The sequence below is a fragment of the Protopterus annectens genome, chromosome 4.part0, assembly GCF_019279795.1.
Source record: "Protopterus annectens isolate FY-2018-M chromosome 4.part0, PAN1.0, whole genome shotgun sequence".
NCBI classification, from domain to species: domain Eukaryota; kingdom Metazoa; phylum Chordata; order Ceratodontiformes; family Protopteridae; genus Protopterus; species Protopterus annectens.
This window is the reverse complement of record NC_056733.1, coordinates 724231620-724255478: the sequence shown is the minus strand read 5'-3', so window position 1 is coordinate 724255478 and position 23859 is coordinate 724231620.

Here is a 23859-nt window from a genome sequence, read left to right as displayed (position 1 = left end):
TTGTAGTAAAGAACTTAAATCAATATCCACCCAACCAACTGCTATAGCATCAACACTGATGTCAAACCATACAAGTGTTATTTGTACATGTACTAGTTTTGGATGTAGTGCACTTAGTGATCGCACAACCTGTTGTGATTATTGCTTGCAAATATACAGCTCTGCCTTACATTTATGTGTTTGTTGGCCATTATGTATTTATTTGACCAGCAATCTGAGACATGCAGTGTGTAAGCCATTCTATATCACCGACCTTAAAGTGTGAGAGGATATTAAGTAAGAAATAATATCATTTTCCATTGCTAACAAAGAAAGGGCAGGTTGTATGTTAAGGAACACAACCTGTGACTTGTGTGCTGCTTATTTACACTATCAACCTTATATCTAACACTTTGTAGATCAAACCTGACACACCCAGTAGAAGAAAGGAAGTCTGCAGTGCTGTTGTATTTTCCTTCTCCCAAACATTAATCATTCACTTGTGCAATCCATTAAAAACAAACACTGAGGGAGTGCCTGCAATATGTTTACATCATCTGCATAGATCCATGTTTTAGGGATTCAGAAGTTCTAATGAGTTCACACCTCATTTGCATATTCACTGTGATAATAGTCCTGAGTTTACACCACTTAAAAAGGCAACCATGTAGCTAGGCAAACTGATGGTGTGGAGAGTTGTAGTATGTTTTGAAGACTGCAAAAACCCTTTTTCTTCAGGATACATTTGCACAGAGGAGTACTGAACTTCAGAAGGTATGCTGCCACTTTGTCACCTACATACTGCATATGCTGGAATGTGTTTAAGAAAAATGTAAAGTAAAGGGTTTTATAGTTTTATCTGTATGCATTAGTTAAAAAAGTACTGATGGCATGGACAAGTTTATCAAGCCATTTCTGAGGTGTACATAATTGCCAATACATGAAAATGGAATGTTCTGCGATAAATATGCACAAATGATTCAGGGATAGGTCCTTTGATAGCACTTTTAGCATATCAAAAAAGGTTTGTTAGTAAAATGTGTCATTTGCTTATTGTTTTGGGTGTGGGGAGCAAAGCTCAGTTACTATTATAGCACAAACAATAATGGGCTGATCTTTTTTTGGGGGGGCAAAAGTGAGTTACTATTATAGCACAAACAAGGATGGGCTGTTGTTTTGGGGGGAAAAGCTAAGTTACTGTTAAGGCACAGACAAGGATGGACTGTTCTTTTGGGGGTAGCAAAGGTGAGTTACTCTTATAGCACAAACAAGGATGAACTGTTGATTTGGGAGGGAGCAAAGCTGAGTTACTGTTATGGCACAAACAAGGATGAACTGTTCTTTTGTGGGGGGTGAGTTACTGTTGTAGCATGAACAAGGATATATTGCTGTTGTTACTCTCCTTGTTTTGCACCCTGCCTGTTGTTAGCATTGCAAATCGCAAGACTGTTTTATGTTTGTCCAGGGGATAATACTGACTGGCTACCGTTTCTGCTTTATCTGGAAAGAGTTATTTTATAGTTATGTGATGCTTATGTGTATTATCCTTCTGTTGCCTTTCAGGACACCTATGAGTATCCTACCCAGGTGTGTCAATCCATATAGACCCCCCTTCACAGATGCCAAGAACTAAGTGTTTGTAGATGGCTTCAGACAATATGGTGCTTTTCTGCTGGAAAGGGGACAAGGAGATACGGCACATAAGATGCAAATATGGTGGAAGACAGTAGATGATCTCATTGTCATGGGTAACCATGGCATGACATATGAGCAGGTGCAACACAGGGTCACTAACACGATCACATCTGCATGGAGGAGAGCAGCTGCAGTGGGTCATGACCAGATGATTATTGGGGGAGGGCCTGATAGGCAAGCACCACTACCCCCAGTAAAGATTTCCTGGCAAATATCATGATCCAGACAGCTCCCAGTACAGTGCAATACAGCGTGCTCTGGATGTCAGAGCAACAGTTGCTGAGACAGCAAGCAGATCCCAGGAAGAGCTTCCATGTAGGCTTTGCTATCTGAACAGTTGCATACTTTTGTACAGTAAAACAAATGAAATCGATAATTTAATTCTGTGTCACATGTCTTTTTTGGGTGGATTGAAGATTGCTACAGTTGAAGCTTAGGTTAGAGTTGTCAGCCGCATTCTTGTTGAAATTATGGTTAATGGACATATAAAGGGTTGAATGCATTATCTTCTGTGTTATTGTTAATTGTGATGATGTTGCTCTTAACTCTTGCTTAACTTCTTGCAGGACTATCTGGACTCCAGATGAGTATCTCATCTGCAGATGGTAAATAAAACATTCTTATGTCAGTGCTGCTGAGCAATTTAAAGAAATATTGTAGTGTGTGGTGTCGATCTCAGCCCTGTTGTGTGTACTGCTGTACTGTCTGTAATAGTGGCATCACTGTTAGTTTGTTAGCATATATCACACTATAGTAGTGCAGGTATTCATTTATTTCTGTATTTCTTGCTTTTTATCACAGGTGATCATAACAGTGGGAGTATGGGCCCTGTGCCACCTGATGTCAGTGTATCAGCAGACTCTGATGATGATGGTAGCCAAAGTGAGGCACAGTTGGGGAGTGCATATGTTGAATATGACTATGAGGTTGACATACAGCTATTCCCTGCATTTCCATTGGACACAGTCAGTAGGACTGTCGCTATGCCTACCCAGTCCAGTGAGCTTTCAGATATCGGACAGGTAGAGGGTGAGGGCATTGATCAGGGAAGTGTGGATATTGTAGCTTCAGTGCCTGTTGAGTCTAGCTGTAGCCAAAGTGTGGGCAAGGTGCAATGCAGGAGGGTTGTTAAGGGTGCTTGGAGGAGGGCTGTTGTCCCTCCTCTACCTGCTGCAGGTGCTTCTTCCAGTGACACTCATTGTATGTTTAGGACCATCATGGAGGCATAGGCATGTTCCCATAGGTGCTCCAGAGAAATGCTCAAGGTTGTGGATGTTTCACAGTTTGACATGCATGACTGTCTCAACCATGTTGCTGATTCACTAGATCAGATGAATGACAAATTGGAAGAAGGGATGTCTGTGATGGACTGAGGGGTGTCTGTCATGGAACAAACAGTGTCTGTGATGGAATGTCTGCTAGGAGGAGAACGGTATCCTCATGGGCATAGGTCAGCCACATCATCTGCTTTCAGCCAATGTGGCCATGCCTAATCACGTTCCCATAGTAGCAGTATTTTCACTGCTCCATCAGTGAGTGTGCTGTCCACACCCAGACATGGCAGGCAATGGGGTCATGGTTCTCCATGAAGGGAGCTCATCCAGCAGACATCAGTCACCTCAGGTAGCAGCACTGCATCTGACCTTGGGTGTGGAGGTGCCATTGCAACTCCTGCCACAGCCAGTTATCATAGCTAGGGACAACAACGATGAACTGTCACCTCTACCACACATGGCTTATACCTGTCTGACATACCTAGATGTAGACCCAGCACAGAGCTTGGCTGTGTTCACACAGACACTCGCACACCAATTTCACCTGGAGGACCCATACAGACACACACAACAGTTACACATTTTGTCTCACTGGCCACTTGTTAGTTTATCAACATGTCTGCCTTCTTCTCTTTCTTACTCACACACTCACCAATCTTTTGCATCAGCCTATGCTTCCTGCTCCCCACATAACCAGATGATAACTGTGCCATACCCCTTTTTTCTATCTTTTGGATTTAGGGATAAAAAAAAAAAATTTGTGTCTGATGCTGAGGCTCCATAGCCAGCTTAGTGCTTAGTATATCTGCATTTGTGGTGTTGAACTGGTAATTGTACCTTTGAATTATATTGGCTTTGAAAAGTTAGGCAGTTGATAGCATGAAAATGTCCCACTTTTATAGTGAATGATCTTGTGAGGGTTGTGAAGTAAAAACTGCAATGTGTATCATTACTTTCTAACTTCTCTCTTTAATCATTTTCCATTATAAACATATGGTGCTAAACTGAGACCATACAGTGATAATCAGTACTTGTGAGAGGTATAACTGCATGAACCTTTGATGCCTGGGGCCCATTACTTAGTAATGGACACATAAGTCAAATAAGTTTCTACTGTCACATGTACTGTCACATATTAAGGTAAGATCTGTACAGATTCCCCACCTTTTACTAGGTTCAGGACTTACGTTGTAAATGCAGCAGTTGACACAGTTTTAGTTCATAGCTGACTGTGTCTGATGAAAGCAGTACACAGCCAATACATGGGGAGGTAAAGTTTGTGTGAGTTGACTGACATCAATGAAACCATAAGTATGTGAGCAGGAGCAAGGTTGTAGACCACTAGATGGTGACTGAGTGTACTATTCTTTGTCTCTTAGCCAATGCAAGGGCATACTGAACATGCCTTCATCTGCCTACACTCTCAGCAGCTAATGATTCCCCCTGTGACTCCTCATCTGCCTGTGGTTGTGGTGACCCTGGCATTGCTGCTGGGATGCATGCCCCTTCCCCTTGCTGATCCTGCTGAAGCTGTTTTCTCAGGATTATGCTGTGTAGCATGACACAGACAGTGAATATTTTTGTACATATTCATGGATTGGACTGCTTGCTCTCCCAGATGTATCAAGGCACTGGAACTGTGACATCAGCAAGTGTGTGTCTTATTATGTCATTCTTCTGTGGGTGTCTGTGCATTTCTGATGGGTGTCATCAGCCACTGTTCCAGTGCATACCTTGCACCCCCCAGTAAATGCTCCATTGAGATAATCTCCCCTAGCTAACATCTTGTACAGCTTGTATGTGTGCCAGATATGTGAACCATGGTAACTGTCAGGGTTGCTAGCTCACATGTTCAAGAGTATTCCCTTGGCATCACACACAACTTGGCAGTTGACAGAGTGGTAGCCCTTTCTGTTAATGTAGACCCTACCCTGTTCTCCAGGTGGTGTCTTAACTTCTACATGTATGTAATCGATGGCACTCAGAACTTCGGCATAGTGTGCTACATGGTAGAACTGCATATTTCTGGCCCTCTCCTCAGAACTATGGGGAAAGTATATGTGGTCACTGGCATGTTGGAGCATAACCTTCAGGAACTGGTAGAGGATCTTGGATGCTGACGCCTGTGATACCCCCAGCATGCCCCTTGTTGGTTTCTGAAAGGTACCTGTAACTAAGATTCTAAGGGCTACACATACCTTTGTCTTCACTAGAATGGGTTCCCCTTGATTGACTCTGGCTCTGAATTGAGGACAGCAGAGGTCACAGAGTTCCTGTAGTGTGTCCCTGTCCACCCTGTACCACTTCACAATTTCCACATTATTTGGTCATGAAAAGTTAAACAGGGCCTGAAAACTCTTCTCCTTCTCAGCCTAGGCCTATTATCAGTAGCAGCAGCAGCACTGACTTCAGCCTGCAGCACATACAAAGGAACTAAAGCAGCAGAAGTCTCTAACATTCTGTCTGTGTAGTCTCCCCTCCATGTCTATATTCCAAAGGTTTTGAATCTGTAGGAAAAACCAGCATGGTGTCTACATAGTTGCTATATAGCTTATTGAATACCTAAACCATGTTGGATTAGTTAATTAGCATGCAATTCAGCTGCTTATGCTGTAATTAACATGCAATAGTGTTTACCTTGTTTGAGTGGAGGTGCGCGCTACTACACAGCACTTACTGAATCCAAAAGTTCCTGTGGCTGTATCTGCATCTTGATGCACACATGGTGAAAAGTGATCATATAGGCTTTAATGAATCCCCCTGGTTGTCATATTAATGTAACTTAAAAGTTCTTTAAGTTCATCCTCAGTATCATCCCACAACAAAAAATGTCATCTATAAAACAACCATAAAAAGCAATCAGACAAAATAAACACTTGCAGATAGACTCATTTCTCAACCCCCATAATGAAATTCACAACTTTTGGGGCCAAAGTGGTTCTCAGCCCTTTAGACATAAAATGGTTACATTTCAAAACCAAGTCAATAAATTCTTCAATCGAATGTCTTTCATCATGTACTTACTATACTTTAGTAGCGTAATGCATGCATACTTCATTCCTAACTCCTGAGTTCTAACAATGTACAAAGATTTAGCATCTACACAAACTATGTGTCATCCATTTTGTTGTAGTATGAGTGAAAGGGATATATAAGTAGTTCTTAGGTGCATACATTTAATCCTATCTACTTTTTCTCTACTTTGAAGAGCAGAAAACTAAATCATTTGCTTTCTATTTTTAGTTGTCTAGTCCTAATCATTAGCTACTTGAGACAATTACATCAACTTGCCTTAGGGAGTGGAGCATGTCTGTTTAAAGCAGCATACATGTTTCTGCATAAAATAATGGTCTTGTCTACAGACTATATAGTAAGACTGAACTTGAAGGTTGGTATAACAAGTAAGAGCTTTTCAGTCATAATAATTTTGGTAGATATTCAGACAGAACCACATTCTCTCCAAAGTACATGGCGACAGTGGGGTTATTGAAAACACCTGAAAGTAGGAACATCAGTGGGAAGGAAATGGATGACACTACCAGGCTATAACTCATTCCTGAAAGTAGGAACATCAGTGGGAAGGAAATGGATGACACTACCAGGCTATAACTCATTCCTGAAAGGAGGAACATCAGTGGGAAGGAAATGGATGACACTACCAGGCTTTAACTCATTCCACACCTTTCAGCCCCAGAACATGGACTGAAGCTTCAAAGGTGGTGGTGTTTCCATATTCATATAAAGGATGTACACACCTCCAGACTGGTAGCCCAACATAACGCATCTGAGATACTTCAGGTGCAGCTAACATTGGGTAAGACAAAGATTCAGGTCATAGCCTGCTATAGGTCCCCAACCATGCCCTAAGGCTCACACTCCATGTTCATAAGCACCCAGGAGAATATTAAGGTCAAACCTAACACTCTCATACTGGGTGATTTCAACTACCCCTCCATTAACTGGGAAAAATACTCATGTACCAAAACACTTGCCCAGCATTTCCTGGAATTCATTAATTCCAATGCCCTGGACCAGCTCGTTCTTACCCCCACTAGAGGTAGCAACATACTTGAACTTGTCATTACTAACATGGGTCACCATTGCTCTACAGCAATAGTCAACTCCTCCCTGGTTAGATCCGACCACAAACTAATCACCTTGGAAATCCACATCCACCCCACCACCACAAAGGTAACCACCATGAAAAACTTCTCCAAAGCTAATTTTGGGCTCCTAAAAACAGAGATGGCTAACTTCAGGGCACCCATGCAAATGGACAATAGTTGCATGACCACTAAATCATTCACCAATGCACTGTATGAACACATACACAAATGCACGGATCTCGCCATACCCAATAGAAGCAAGATGCTTTCCACCAAAAAAAGGAAGACAATCTGGTGGTCCCCTGCCATAAACAAACTCTACAACAAAAGGAGGAAACTGATGCAGAATAAGGTGAAGTCTCAGGACTGGAAAAACTCCCTTATCAGCCTCAACAAAAAGTTGAGATCCCTCATCAAATCCTCTAAAGCTAGTTATGGAAACAGAATTGCAGCAGACAGTAAAGAATCTCCACAGCAATACCCAGATTTGCTCTGAGCTACTGCACAATGGTACTTCCTATACCGAGCCAACAGTTATTGCCAATATACTTGCCGACAGATTCAGTGCCAACTTTACCCCCCCCCCAAGGACCAATCACAATGCCAGTAGATTGCCAGGCACCCAGTACTACTGCTGCACAGGTTAAAACAGCACTGTCCAAGGCCAATAATGCAGCTTCTATGGGACCTGACAATATCACTGGCTGTGTTCTACATGAACAACAGAGTGAACTGGCACCTCACCTGTGTGCCCTGTTCAATCACAGCCTCACTTCTGGCTTTGTCTCTACTGAATGGTGCACTACTACAGTCTAAAGGAGGAGTGACTACACACCTTGGTAACTATCACCCCATTAGCCTGATGAGTCTGATATGCAAAGATATGGAATGCATCATCATGGACCTGATAAACAAGGATATAGGGAACCTACAAACTCTGGATCCCACACAGTTTGGTTTTGTGAAGGGTAGATCATGCCTGCTCAACTTGGTCGACTTCTTTGAGTCAGTCACCAGAGCTGTGAATGAAAGCAAGGTGGTTCATACAGCCTACCTTGATCTGGCCAAGGCATTTGATACCATTCCCCACTCAGGAATCATAGAAAAAAATCACTAAGCTAGGCATCAACCCCTATATCACTAGGTGGGTTGCAGACTGGCTCACAGATAGAACCCACATTGTGAAAGTAGCTGACACCAAGTCAGACTACCGATCAGTCACGAGTGGAGTCCAACAGGGTTCAGTCCTGGGTCCTCTTCTGTTTGGTATCAACTTCTCTGAAGTCCAGGCCAACACGAAGGGACTCTAGCTGATAAAGTTCAGAGATGATTGCAATTTGGGAGCTATTATTAACTCCCCAATGGATGTTGACATCCTACAGAAAGGCCTCACTGAGACCAATGGCTGGAATCAGAACCATGGCCTTAAGCTCAATGCCAAAAATGTGTTGTCATCCCCTTTGGGAAAACCCCAGTTCCCATGAATTACCACATCAATGGTAGTCCACTGAACACAGAAGGTGTTATAAGAGATCTGGGAACACAGGTTGACAGCAACCTCTCTTTTGACCATCACATTGCCACTGTGGTCAGAAAGTCCTTCTATGTGGCACATCTCATTACTAAGGATTTTGCATCCAGGAAGAAAGAGGTCGTTGTCTCCCTCTACTCTTCCCTGATTAGGCCAATCATCAAATACAATGCCCCATTTTGCATGCACCTCATTAGACACCTGCAACAACTGAAGAGGCTGCAAAAGTACCTCACAGAGAGGATCCTAGGCCTTAAACACTTGTCTTATATGGACACACTCAAACTATTCTCTGTCTCATATTTTTTTTTCTGTGAGCTATTTCATATCGCCTACTTAGAGGCAATTTCTGATTGAGGGGTGGCCACGGTGGTGCAGCGGTTAGCGTTGTTGCCTCCAGTTCGATTCTTGGCTGGGGTGCCTTCTGTGTGGAGTCTGCTTGTCCTCCCTATGGTCGCGTGGGTTTCCTCCGGGTGCTCTGGTTTCCTCCCACATCACAAAGACATGCAGTAGGTGGATTGGACACTCTAAATTGGCCCTAGGTGTGAGTGTGTGTGTGCCTTCGGTGGAAGGTTGGGCGCCTGGCTGGCAAGTCGACACAGTAAAACTCCACTGCCAATCATGAGCGGACAGATGATCCGCTGTGGCGACCCATAACCGGGAAAAGCCGAAAGTAGAAGAAGAAGAAGAAGAGGCAATCTCTAATTGACTTACAAAGCCATGCTTGACCCAGCTCTGTTAGAAATGCTACATCTAAAGAAATTCCAATCCCTCCACACCACACATTCCAGAGACCTCAACTTCATTACCACAATAAACAGAACATGCTGGAGGAACAGGTTCATAACACAGAGACTGCCCATGCTATGGAATAGGCTTCTCATACATGTCAAGCAGAACACCTCACTGACCCTCTTCAACAGAAATCTTGATGAGTGGATGAGAAATAGAAAATTCACCCCGGGGATCACTCCAGTGGCTCTACTCGACAAAGCCACTGGGAACTAAGGCTGGGTGGCACAATGTCAGGGCAATCCTATGTGCTTGGCTTGTAAAGGCTCCAGGATTATTAGCCTAGTATGCACCTATGAACCTATAAGTTAGTGGTAGTAGGGGACTGCCTGTCATAAATGTGACTGGTATCGAGGAGGCAAGTGGTCATAAGACAGGATGGGGAAGGAAAGGGTAGAGGGAGAAAGAGAGGACAGGAAGGCATAGACAAATGTCACTAGAGGATTACAGGAAAGTGGAATAGGACAGAGGAGGGGCAATGAAGAATGTATGCAATGCTGTCACAAAAAATGAGAAGAGGTGGAAGGCAATGATAAATACAGACAGATACAGAGGTACCATGCAGGACAGAGCCACTAAGGGACATTCAGACAACCAGGAAGGACAAAGGTGAAAAACAGCACAGTGGCAAGGGCTTGTAGGAGGAGAAAAGTAGGGATAAGCAATTACTCAGATGCAGCACAAGAGGGGCCAACATCATAGAGAATGAGACGACGGACTCCATGAAGAGCACTGCTCCTTGTCAGTGTTTTTTCTTAGTTCTCAAACAGTTATGGTAGTTGTGTAACATTCTGACCATTTCTGGTATAGGAACTGATGCATATTACCTTCTTATCTTCATTCCACTTTTGCTCTTTTCCAAAAACTTAGTCAGAGCTCATTAATATTCTGAAACAAGCATGCTGAGTGGACAAATCAATAAGTGGTTTCCATTGTAAATCCAGTATTACTTGTATAAATGAGTTTGGCAGCTTGTAGGCACAGTGATAAACTGTCTATCAAACCACAGCTATCAACCTATCTGCTCAAGAAACATGAAAACAGCAAAAGATAATGGGTAGAAAGAGGGCCAAATAGGGGACATTTTTAACTTGCATTCTTAAGTCACATTAAAACAAATTAATAGAGCTACAGGTTTCCCATCAATACACATTTCTGGGACAATAAGAAGTATGAAACTCTGAATATCTGCCAGTGTTGACTGACTGTAATTTTTGGTGATTTATTAGGAAAAACAATCATTTTACAAGGGACATGGCAAAACATATGAGACAAAATCAGAAGCAGAAATACCCGAGTCACAGATAGAAAGACATTTTCAGGATTAATGGACTTGCATCATATAGTTGTAAGAGTGACTCTGCACTGGGATGCTTTAATCTCTCTCTGAGATGGGAGTGTGACACCAGCAGGCAGTGGTTTCTTCCATAGGGGACCATTTTGTTTTAATAAAATTATTTGGCAGATATAATCACCTGTGTGCATTTGGTGTTACAGACCTCCCTAAAGCACTCTATGGCATACTTAATGATGCTTATGTCTTCAATGTGTGCAATTAATCAGCGGTGCTAATTAGCATATTCAGTTGAAGGAAGATGCACAGTGTGTGTTCCAGTATTTATCATATGTTTGACAGTACTATATCTAGTAAACTACTTCTTAAAAACAAGTGGTATACAGGTATTAAACTATATAGTGCTAGAACACTTAACAAAAAACATATACGATAAAGTTTTAATAGCATAATTAAACATGAGTAGAATCATTGCTGCTTTACCTATATTTCAAAGGAACACAGTCATATGTCAGTGGCACAAACACATAGTTGTACTACATAAAATATTCTTGTGGTTTTGTGGTCAGCAGTTCTCAGGCACAACAAAGAAAATGAACCATCTTGAAAATTGCAGTGAAACGCATAGTTGTTATAGTCTGTTCTCCAGCAAAATCAAAGTTACATTAGTATGTAAAATGATTTCATCCTTGTTGGGAGGAGATAAGCTAACAAAGTAAAACAGAATTTGCATGAAAGGGAAAAATCATTGTTTCAGTCATTTTTTAAGGAAACAGCTCAAAAACATGCATGGGTTCATTCATACGAAAATATCCTGTCAGTTGCATAGACATAATACCTTGGGATCCTGTACTTACCCTGATGATAGCAACCTGGACATGCAAGCATTTTTTTCTTTTTTTTTTCTGTGTTAAACGACGATATATAAATAATTCAAATAATGCAATGATTTCTTTAGTGAAATGGTAAAAGTGTACTTTTTTATCATGTAATAGGTTTAATAAATAGCATTGGTTTACAAGCAAAATAACTCTATGCTATCATTCCTGTAACACTTTTTTCAGGTAATGTGGCCCAGGCTGGTTTAACTCAGGATTCATCCATGACAGTGTCTGTGGGACAAAATGCAGAGCTCACTTGTCAAGGCAGCAGCGTTACTATGGCCTACGGTCTAAGGTGGTTACAGCAAAAACCAGTGGGCACTCCCAAACTTCTTACACATAACAGCAATAGAGCTTCTGGAATCCCAGAGAGGTTCACTGGCTACAAAGATGCTTCAGCACAAATTGGTAAACTAATCATCTCTGGGGTCATGGTCGAGGATAACTCTGATTTTTACTGTACAACCTGGGACACAAGCTTAAACTCATACACAGTGACACATTCATAAAGGGAACTGAGACCAAAACCTTCTGCATCTATATCTATATCTATATCTATATCTATATATAGATAGATACATAAAAACACAAATTCCTGGTACAAGACTGATAAAAGTCACCAAGAAAAAAGTAATTACTCCTGCTGTTGCACAAAAAAGACACACGAGTGTAGCAGCAATGTTTTATTTCCTCAGGTCAGGATAAACACCAACAATATAGCAAAAATCAGTGAATAAAACTTCTAGTAAAACCACAGTCAAGCATTTTCATCATCAAGACTTCATCAGAACTGTGTGTAAATTTCAAAAATACATCCTTATATAGGAGACACATCCCCTATTAACCCCTTCCAATAAATTATTAAAATTATACTACACCCTTTGATCCCACTAAAAAATGTACTGTTACCTTAAAAAATAAACAAATAAACCAAAAAATAAAATACTTTACTCCAGTTATAATAGTGTAGAACAAGAAGGAACACCTGTAATATTACAATCTAGTTGCTCTAAGTTTTAATTCAGGTTTAATAAAAATATTATTCATTAATACCTGGGGTGGCTGTGGCATTCAACCTTAATTGCCACCTCATTTCAGCCCTATCTAATCTGGTTTTCCAGTCACCCCCCTAAAATCTTTACCAACCACTTCCAATATGCCAAAGGAAAATTGTGGTCAGGGTTGGTCTTAATATGTCAAAACAGTGTGTTGTTATCATCCTGTTTGTTAATACTATAAAGATGCTCATAAATCCTTCTACTAAGCCTCCTCTTGGTTTTCCCCACATAAAAATCTTAACAAACCTGACAAACAGCAATGTAAACACCACCTGTAGTAGTACAAGAGCCCGTAACTAACCTCACCACTAAACTATTCTTACCAACTTGTAAGGTGGGGGTAGTAATAATAAATTTGCAATAATCACAAGCCCCACATCTAGTGGTCCCCTTAGGGCTCTTAATTTTGTGCTCAATAGAATGTTCCAACAGTAATTTTAAATTACTGTTTGTCCTATAGGAAAAAATAAGTCCATCACCTATAATCCTTAAGCGCTCATTTCCTTTGAAGAGTACCCAGTTTTTCTTCAACATTTTTCTAATTTTATCACGTTTCCTCATATGGTAACACAATTGAATAGGAATAGTCCTTACCCTTTGCATTGGAATCAATTACTTCTTTATTCTGGGTTACACCTAATAGGGGTTTATACCTATCTCCCCATTCACCTATTACTTGGTCACATATGGGTAAAATAAATTCCAGAGGGTATCCCCTTGCTAAAAATAAGTTAACCAAGGTACCCATTTCAACCTTCACTATGTCAAAATCTGAGCACATTCTTGCTATACGGACCATCTGACCCTTCACAATGTTTCTTTTAACATGTTGGGGGATGACTACTTTTAAACTCCAGGTAATCATTCGAAAAAGTGGGTTTACGGTAAACGCATGATTGAAAACATGATTTACATGGATCTTTCCAAAGACTCACAACCAAATAACTAATCCTATCCTTATTGCTATTATCTGTAAATTTGAAAAGTCCCATACATTGTTCATATAGTCAAGTAATTTGTTGTGCTTTTCCCCCACTTTCCAAAGGATAAACATATCATCCAAAAATCTGAAATAAACAGTCCACAGTTTCCCAGCTTTACATCACTAGGTTGGCAAAAAGAGGGGCACAAATAGTGCCCATAGCCACACCATTGATCCGATGGAAAAATTCTCCCCCAAAACTAAAGAAATTATTTTTCAAAATTATTTCCATCAACACCATTATAAAATTAATTATAATGTTTCCCAGGGTAGTTTTTTCCACTAACACCTCATGAAAATAATCCAACCCTTTTTTGTGGGGTAAAGAGGTGAATAAATCAACTATATCAATAGTTGAAAAAATAGAATCCTCACTATTATATTCTTTTTGTATCTAACTTAAAAAGTCCCAAGGGTCTAGCAGAATATGATCAATAGGAATCAGGGAATTTCTCACTACCTGGTCAGTAAACACCCCCCAATGGGTAGATTATACTATTTTGACTAGTTATCATGGGACAGTAAGGTGGATCATAAATATTCTTGTTCCACACTGGCATAACATATTTTATTTTTTCGTTTATTTGTTTATTTTTTAAGTAAACAGTCCATTTTTTAGTGGGAACAAAGGTTGTAGTATCATTTTAATAATTTATTGGAAGTGGGTTAATAGGGGATGTGTCTCCTATATAAGGATGTATTTTTGAATTTTACACACAGCTCTGATGAAGTCTTGATGACGAAAGTGCTTGACTGTGGTTTTACTAGAAGTTTTATTCGTTGATTTGTGTTATATTGTTGGTCTTTATCCTGACCTGAAGAATTCAAACATTGCTGCTACACTCATGCATCTGGTTTGTGCTAAAGCAGGAGTGATTAATTTTTTCTGGATAGATACATAGATATCTCCTCTTTATATAGAGAACAGAGGTAATTTAGAATCCTCAAGTAAAGTCTGGCATCCGACCTGTGACCCAGAGGGTGACAGGTCTAACAAGAAATAGAGTATAATGGATTAGTACAGACAAAATCACTTTAGCTAGCAGATCTAGGACACTCTTTCCCTGATTCCCTCCCTGTGCATATGTGCGATTACATAACAGTCTACACATAATGCACAAAACTTCAAAACAGCGAACAGCCACAAAATCAAATTTTTTCCTAGGGAAATAATTCACGTGGCCGTTCGCTGCAAAATACAACTTAAAACCATTCAAAGCCCTAACTTAATATACCAACTCCAAGATCGCACTATAGTGACGGAAAGGGCAACTCCAGTTTACTACCACATGCTCGACAGTACAATGCTTGAATGTACAGATGTCCGAACAAAATGTTCAGAAATCTGAACACCAAACAGTGTAAATGCCGAACCAAGCATTTCAGTGAAGTCGAATGTCGAACATGTCGACTGCACTGAAATGCTCATATCTACTCAGCATTTTACAACAGGTTTTTGCCCCCCTGCACCCCCATACCCCCCTACTTATATATACAAACTCTGAGATCACACTACACTGAGGAAAGGGTACATTTCCCTATCTCCACTATAGTGCGATCTGCACTACATTGTCGAACCTTGCTATAGCGAATGTTCGCTATTGTAAGGTTCGACAATGCCGTGATCTCACGTCTGGTTCTGCTACCTGAATTTTGCACATTGGTTGATCGCACATAGTGCAATCGCCAATGTGATAGTAAACTGGCAACTTCATGTAGTTGGCCAACTACCTCCAAATACATTGAATCACTCAAATGCATTTTGATGTATTTTTGTCACTCTTTACGCATTCGCTCAGAAACATTTTCATGTTTCTAATATAGACCCGGAATAAAGACACCTTGTTGAAGTTTCCAGTAGTTTATTCAGTTAAACTCAGTTAATTCTCTCTTTCTCACTGAAAAGGGTCTTCCGGCCCAGTTGGACATTCTCGTTAAACAAATGTAACATACATACCTACATACATAAATAAATAAAATTAAGTAGGTAAATGGACAAGTGTTCTTGTTTGAACAAGACCACTCTCCCATCTACCTACTTAACTGAATAACCTACTGGAAACTTCAACAAGAGGTCTTTATTCTGCTCTCAGGGATAGTATCAGAGAAAGAGTCTCCTAGATCTTCTGATATAGATACAAATACACACACCACATATACACAAAGAATGCAAAGAAAATGTTCTGTGTTATGCAGTGTACATATTCGAAATTGTAGTCTATGCTCATGAGCTTTAATAGCAATGAGCAGTGGAGTGGACTGCATTTTCTAAAATGCATTGCATAATACTAGCTATTAAAATCACTCATTCATTACTTGTGTAGATAGATTAGTGAAAAGGTAGTTGGTTAGCTAGTAAGCAAATGAATTGGTGCATAACAGACAAGACGTTTTTTTTCTTTTTCCAAACTCTTCAGATGACTGAAGAATCTAAAAAGTAACCACTTGTGTTTTTTAAATAATAAAAATGTACTGATTATGTCATCATTTATTTATTTGCTTATTTATTGTGAGTTAGAGCAAACTGGAGTACTGTGCGGGCCATGTGACATAGTCTGACCATCAAGTATGATGTGGTACAGGAGAGCATGGCAGGCCTTTGCCACAAACAAACAGAACCACTTCCTCTTTAGTATAGGTAGTAGCTGCTCAACTCTACCCCTTGAGGTCATACTAAGAAACATATCAGTGTCATCTTTATTAGTCATATAAATGCACTGACTACAGGGAAATGTTTCTCATAATTATCGGGAAAAATAGCAGCATATTTGGATTTCCAGCCTTGCTAGTAAGGCTGTCATGGAAGACAGAATTCACTTGAAAGGTTCTAAAGCTTCTCTCAGTTTCCGGGTTCCTTTGACAGCCTTTCTATCAAGGCTGAAAATTGGTATACACAGCTAATATACTAGTAATTTAAGTGAAGTAAACAAAGCCTGTTTTTACTCAGAAAGCAACAACAAAAGGTTTCATTTTCTTTGGCCTGGAATTAGGAGTAAACTGTGTGTGTGTGTGTGTGTGTGTGGGGGGGTCAAAAGTATCTGGAAACGTTGTCATCATCACACCCCTCCAATGTACCACTTTTGGAAATATATGTCAGTTTTCAGTCTTGCTAAAAAGGTTTTAAGGATGCCAGAAATCATCAAAAAAGTCTTACAGAAGCCCCTGTGACAGGCTGTCTATTAAGGATGAAAAATCATCATACACTGCTAAAGTGGTGGTCAAAGACAGATTATTTCTTCTCAAACAGCAACAGCAGAAGGTTGTGTGGCAATGTTTTTCCAAAGTCCTAAGTTGGAGAACTGCCATCTGCAATACAGTACTTGAAATACACTGACCCCCTCTAGCCACCACATTCTCACCATTTGTTGCAATAAACTTGTTGGGAAGACTTTTGTGTATCTCACTCCTGTGGTAAATACTGTGAGTGTTAAAAAAACAGCAAAAGTCCTAAAGTGGAATTATGATTTGCTTATACACAATGCCATATAATAGACAATAATCTAGTCAGACTGCTTCTGACTACAGTATATTATTATAGTGTGGTGTAAACTAGCAGCCACATGGTACAGCTAAATTTACAGGATATTTTCTGGTATTAGGTAACCTGTCATAGCTCTCAACTTTTATCTCTAGAGTTATGGACAAAGCAAAATTAATTAAGGAAAAGGCTCCAGTAGAGGCAGATGTTTTAAATGCAAATTATTTCCAACTTTAATGGAGGAAAAAAGCCAAAGAAAAAAAAAATAAGCTGCAGCCCTCCAAAATCTGGACAGATATGATTTATGCAATTTATTTGTGTGTATTCTAATGGAACACATACACACACACACACACACACACACACACACACACACACACATACACACACAAAGTGCTGTCTAAGCTAGCAGTGGTTTCGCTATCAAGTTGGAAATGTGAGATAAATGTTATAAACCAGGAAGGCTGTAGACTTATTTTTATCCATTAACCCAAAGAAGCATATTAATATGTTACTGCTACTTTATATCTCAAAATGGCACATGTTGTTAAGGTCTTCACATAGTCTATATGAATACAGTACAGTGTTACGCAATCTGCATATCAACTTGCACCACTGTGTCATGATCAGGCTGTCACTACTGTTCCCCTAGTCTACAAAACGCATTCAAAAAAGGCCTAACCTACGTGACACACTCTATGCTATAAGATATACGTACAAGCATATTTGTAGTGAAAGCAAACTAGCAAATATTTCAGTAATGTTCTGATGCATCAGTACAGCCACTGTAAATAAAAGCTTTGTAGCCTTTTCAGAGATGCAGCATATATTGTAACAAAGCATGTTACTGGGACGTGAGCTACTTATAGAAAGCATAACATCTTCTACATGGCCTTACTTAGTGCTGAGTAGGCCCTCCCAAACTTACAGCTGAAGGCACATGAGGCCATTAATCCAGGCCTGCCAATCAAAGAAATCTGTGGAAACTGCATGAAACCCTAAACAAAAACACATAGTTACTGCAGTCATTAGAATCAAAGAAAAAAGAGACAACTGAAATATTTATATGAGGGTGTCTACTTAATATAACACATAAAGTATCTGATGCTGTATGATTATGGAACTTGATTTACAGGCTATGATTCGGCAAGTCTTCTTCTCCATTGAGGAATGGCTAGAACAGTCTCAACTAGTACTCATCCCCAACAAAACTAAGATAATACTTTTCACACCAAAATCAGAGTCAGGCAAAAAGGTAGCTTTATACTCTGATCCTCACGAAACACCAACTTTGGAAAAAGCCTCCCATACTAAGCTACTAGGCATAGCCATTGATGACAACTAAAATGTGATATACATATACAAAACAAAATTCAGAATTCACACATCAAATTAGGCCTTCTTTATGCTGAATTTCATAAACCCAAAGTATTGTGCTCCCACAATTAACATGGGTAATCAATCTCAGCCAACGTTTTAGTCAAAATCCATCCTCTTTTCTATCATAACTAAGTTGATTATACATTGTATGTCCTCCACCATCATTGTTTTGCATCCATTTTAGATCCATACTCTTTGCTAGTTCGATTCTCAGCTAGAGCGTCTTCTGCGTGGAGACATGCGTGAATGGGCGTACCTTTGTTGAAGGTTGTGCGTCAGGCCTGGCAAGCCAGTACGTAAAAATCAACTGCCAATCATTAGCGGACCGGAGTTCCGTTGTGGTGACCCCTAACCGGGAAAAAGCCGAAAGACACAAACAAACAAACTCTTTGCTAATTCTGGTATCTGTTAATAGCCACTCTCCCAAGAAAAGAAACACTACCTGTCATCACGGAGTCCCAGTATACTCTAACCTCATCCTTACCCAGGTTATTAGCCCTTGATTTTCTGATGTAGTATATCGACTGCCTCGTACCTCCTGTTTACTGACAATCCACTTCTAATGTATATTAGTTCCACCTGGAAAAGGTGTACCTATTCATGTGAACTTGCTCTCTCCATCTCACACACTGTCAGTAAACAGTCCCCTAATAACACCTTTTCCACAAGACCAAAACATTACTCCTACATAAGCCAAAGTAGTAAAGAATTCCTTGACTAAGGCTCCTGTACTAGCTTATCTCAGCCATGTAGCACAGATACTAATACCATACCTACATCAACATTCACCTGCTGTTACTGAGAGTCATACACACAGCAAGCTTGTACCCCTAAACTCCCATAAGCCTGCAGCATGTCGCAGAACTGTCTTCGTCATTGGTGACTCCATAGTAACACACACACTTACCAGGTGGACAAAGGATTGGGTGACATTTAGCTCATAGATTCATAGGTTCATATGTGAATACTAGGCTAAATGCTCTGAAGGGTCATTTTAGGCCTAGCCAATAAACCACAGTCAGAATCAAACCGTGTATGTAAAGGGATTGTGGATGTCACTAGGGCTATTAGGTAGCTGCATCATCCCAGGTACAGTGACATCCTTGTACTAATCAATATGGAGGTGAATGATCTCTGGTACTCCTAAAATGCAAAACAAATCCGCTTAGGCAAACAGCAAACAGCAACTCGGCACTTTATTACTTTAAACGCTAAAATATTACAAACGTTTTTCATTTAAACCATAAAAAATTACACACATAAAAAATTTTTTTATATACATACATAAAAAATACAAAAGAAACGCATATTTTTAATCTTTAATATGAATTGTTCATAATAGTTTTCTATTAGCGATTGCTTTGCTCAATACGCTGCACATATTCAATGTTTTATGAATAATAATATTATTATTGTTAAAATGAATTATTTTAAATGAATTAGTCCAAAATGAATAGTCAGGATGTTGTTTTGGCTAGTAAGATTCAGTTCGTAATACGAATGATACTCATTTTTATTTGTAATTTGTTCTCATTTTAAAATTAACGTTATCAACGTATACAGCAAAATAAATTTATCATTCAACCCAGGAAATATATTTTAAATTAAATTAAAACAGATAACAAGAATTTTATTTAAATAATTTTTATGTTTAATGTAAAAGTCACACTTGGAAATAAGAACTGTGGCTTTAAAGATTTTTTACATTGGTTTGAATTTTGGCGGGCACGGACCAACTGTTTCCTATATAAGTGAATGTATTAAAGCAAGCCGATGTTTGCCAATTTCTGAAGAAGTTTAAACATTGGTTTAAACGTAAAACGTTTGTAACATTTTAGCGTTTAAAGTAATAAAGTGCCGAGTTGCTGTTTGCTGTTTGCCTAAGCGGATTTGTTTTGCATTTTAGCAGTACGGAGTTTTTTCCTTTCGTTGGTTTGTTTATCTCTGGTACTCCAACGCAGAGCAGATGGAAAGTGAGTGATACTGCTGATCTCTCAGCTTATGTCTTAGAAGAAGGCAAAGCCATGGCATTGAACAGCATTCAACCATCACCAGGAATGATGCTTAAATTTAAGGATTAAATAATTGACATCAGTTATTTGCTATCACATTGGTATCATTGCAGGGAGGATCCAGTTCAATGTGTGTGTTTGTGTGTGTCTATATGTGTGTGTGTGTGTATGTGTGTGTGTGCGTGTGTGTGTGTGTGTGTGTGTGTGTGTGTGTGTGTGTGTGTGTGTGTGTGTGTGTGTGTGTGTGTGTGTGTGTGTGTGTGTGCATGTGTGTGTGCGCGTGTGTGTGTGCGCATGTGACTCACCCACCTAGCCAGGTATCATCTGCATCTTTCAACCTTTGTTTTTTTGCATACTGGCTTTGTTATCCACATAGTGCTCTTTTAGGCAGATTTTTCCCGAGGGACATCTCAACATAGCAAAGTCTAGTGAGGATAATGTTATGGTAGCACTGCTGAATGTAAGAAGTCTAAACAACAAAATTTCTGAAGTGAAGGCCTTCCTTAACCTCAAAGACATCATCGTTTTTGCAATTAGAAAAATATACTTCCATTGTAGTTATAATCCTCTCTGCATCTCTGCATTCTGTGGCACTATGCCTGTAATGTGTTTGGATCCACAGGCAACTGAGGCAGCACATGTATTTATGCATAATCACATTGTCTCTCACCACATTTTACATGATACACATCTGGAACTGGTTGAAGTTCTAGATACAGTCAATCTTCTTCTTCTTCTTTCGGCTGCTCCCGTTAGGGGTTGGCACAGCAGATCAACTGTTTCCATTTCTTCCTGTCCTCTGCATCTTGCTCTGTCACACCAACCACCTGCATATCCTCTCTCAGCACATCTATAAACCTTATCTTAGGCCTTCCTCTTTTTCTGTTACCTGACAGCTTCATCCTTAGCATCTTTTTCCCAATATACTCTGCATCCCTCCTTAGCACATGTCCAAACCAATGTAATCTTGCCTCTCTGGCTTTGTCTCAAAACCTTCCAACCTGGGCTGACCCTCTAATATACTTATTCCTAATCCTGTCCATCCTCGTCACATCCAGTGCAAATCTTAACATCTTCAGCTCTGCCACGTCAAGCTCTGACTGCTGCCTTTTTGTCAATGCCACTGTCTCCAACCCATATAACATAGCTGGTCTCACTACCCTCTTGTAGACCTTCCCTTTCACTCTTATTGGTACTCGTCTGTCACAAATCACTCCTAACACTCTTCTTCACCCACTCCATCCTGCCTGTACTCTCTTTTTCACTTCTCTTCCACACTCACCATTACTCTGAACTGTTGATCCAAAGTACTTAAATGCATCCACCTTCGCCACCTCTTCTCCCTGCATCCTCACCATTCCTCTATCCTCCCTCTCATTCACACACATATATTCTGTCTTAGTCCTGCTGACCTTCATTCCTCTTCCCTTTAGAGCATATCTCCTCCTCTCCAGGGTCTCCTCCACCTGTTCCCTACTCTCACTACAGATCACAATGTCATCTGCAAACATCATAGTCCACGGGAACTCCTGTCCGATCTCGTCTGTCAACCTGTCCATCACCATTGCAAATAAGAAAGGGCTCAGATATGATCCTTGATGTAATCCCACCTCCACCTTAACGCATCCGTCACTCCCACCGCAGACCTCACTGGTGTCACACTACCCTTGTGCATATCCTGTACCACTTTTACATAATTCTCTGACACTCCCGACATCCTCATACAATACCACAACACCTCTCTAGGCACCCTGTCAAATGATTTCTCTAAATCCACAAAGACACAATGTGACTCCTTCTGACCTTCTCTGTATGTCTCCATCAAAACTCTCAGAGCAAACATCGGATCTGTAGTGCTCTTTCCTGGCATGAAACCATACCGCTGATCACTAATCATCACCTCCCTTCTTAACCTAGCTTCCACTACTCTTTCCCATAACTTCATCCTGTGACTGATCAGTTTAATCCCTCTGTAGTTACTACAGCTCTGCACATCACCCTTATTCTTAAAAATCGGTACCAAAACACTTTTTCTCCATTCCTCAGGCATCCTCTCACTTTCCAAGATTTCATTAAACAATCTAGTTAAAAACTCCACTGCCATTTCACCTAAATACCTCCATGCTTCCACAGGTATGTCATCTGGACCAACAGCCTTTCCGTTCATCATCCTCTTCATAGCTATCCTTACTTCCTCCTTGCTAATCCACTGCACTTCATGATTCACTATCTGCACATCATCCAACCTTCTCTCCCTCTCATTCTCTTCATTCATCAACCCCTCAAAGTACTCTTTCCATTTGCTCAACACACTCTCCTCGCTTGTGAGTATGTTTCCCTCATTATCCTTTATCATCCTTACCTGCTGCACATCTTTACTAGCTCAGTCCCTCTGTCTTGCCAATCGGTACAGGTCTTTTTCTCCCTCCTTAGTGTCCGACCTTTTATACAACTCTTCATACGCCTCATCCTTAGCCTCCGCCACCTCTCTCTTTGCCATGCACCTCAACTCCTTATACTTTTATCTACTTTCTTCATCTCTTTGACAATCACACTTTTTTGCCAACCTCTTTCTCTGTATACTCTCCTGTACTTCTTCATTCCACCACCAGGTCTCCTTGTCCTCCTTCCTCTTTCCAGATGTCACACCAAGCACCTTTCTAGCCATCTCTCTTACTAGCTCTGCTGTAGTTTCCCAGCTATTCGGTAACTCTTCACTGCCACCCTGTGCCTGACTTAACTCTTCTCTGAACATAACCTCACAAATACCCTTTTTCAATTTCCACCATTTGCTCCTTGGTGCTGCCCTCACACTCATCCTCCTCTTCTTGATCACCAATGTCATCCTACAACCACCATCCTATGCTGTCTAACGACACTTTCCCCCTGCCACCACTTTACAGTCTCCAATCTCCTTCAGACTGGCCCTTCTACAGAAGATATAATCCACCTGTGTGCATCTTCCTCCACTCTTGTATGTCACCCTATGCTCCTCCCTCTTGTTAAAATATGTATTCATCACAGCCATGTCCATCCTTTTCGCAAAATCCACTACCATCTGACCTTCTGCATTCCTTTGCTTAACACCATACCTACCCATCACTTCCTCATCTCCTCTGTTCCCTTCACCAACATGCCCATTGAAATCTGCTCCAATCACCAGTCTCTCACCCTTGGGTACAGTCATCACCACTTCATCCAACTCATTCCAAAATATTTCTTTCTCATCCATCGCACACCCAACTTGTGGAGCATATGCACTAAAAACGTTCCTCATTACTCCATCAATTTCCAGCTTCATAAACATCACACTATCTGACACTCTCTTCACATCCAAAACACTCTTAGCATACTGTTCCTTCAGGATAATGCCTACGCCATTTCTCCTCCCATCCAC